The sequence below is a fragment of the Fulmarus glacialis genome, unplaced genomic scaffold (genome assembly GCF_000690835.1).
Source record: "Fulmarus glacialis isolate BGI_N327 unplaced genomic scaffold, ASM69083v1 scaffold35415, whole genome shotgun sequence".
In the NCBI taxonomy this organism is placed as follows: domain Eukaryota; kingdom Metazoa; phylum Chordata; class Aves; order Procellariiformes; family Procellariidae; genus Fulmarus; species Fulmarus glacialis.
This window is the reverse complement of record NW_009214482.1, coordinates 3373-3786: the sequence shown is the minus strand read 5'-3', so window position 1 is coordinate 3786 and position 414 is coordinate 3373. Positions and strand designations below refer to the sequence as shown.

Sequence of the window (414 nt, the reverse complement as noted above, 5' to 3'; positions counted from 1 at the left end):
GCAGGAATTTGTCCTTGTACTTATAAACCTTAAATGTCTTCCCCATCCCCAAGAATTTGCCTAGCTACTTTCTGAAAGCATATTTTTAGTATCAGCTCCTGCAGCAGCTCCTGTGGCTTAGGTTCACATCACATGAAGGACTACCGCCTATGACTAATTTTGATCTTGCCATCTTCAAGTTCTTTTGGATAGCCAAGTTTTTATATTGGAAAAAGAAGCATCCTCATCTTACAGACTGCTAACACAATCTCCTCCCCTTGCTTGAGGTCATCTTTTTGGCAGGCTGAAGAATGTGTCTGTACAATCAGAAGCTGTTTCTTACCTTTGATTATCTATGTTGCCCATCTTTGTACCTTTTCCTGTTCTGCTTTCTCTTTTTTCTAGGATTACTAAAATTAATTTAGGGAAAATCCT

The 414-nt window shown here is 38.9% G+C and overlaps 1 protein-coding gene across 1 annotated transcript in view; it reads right to left on the bottom strand.

Moving 5' to 3' along the window:
• LOC104077364 (dynamin-3) overlaps positions 1 to 414 on the bottom strand; it is a gene marked incomplete at both ends in the record, with an annotated part of 83446 nt that overhangs the window by 79889 nt on the left and 3143 nt on the right. The gene's annotated exons all lie outside the window — the stretch shown is intronic.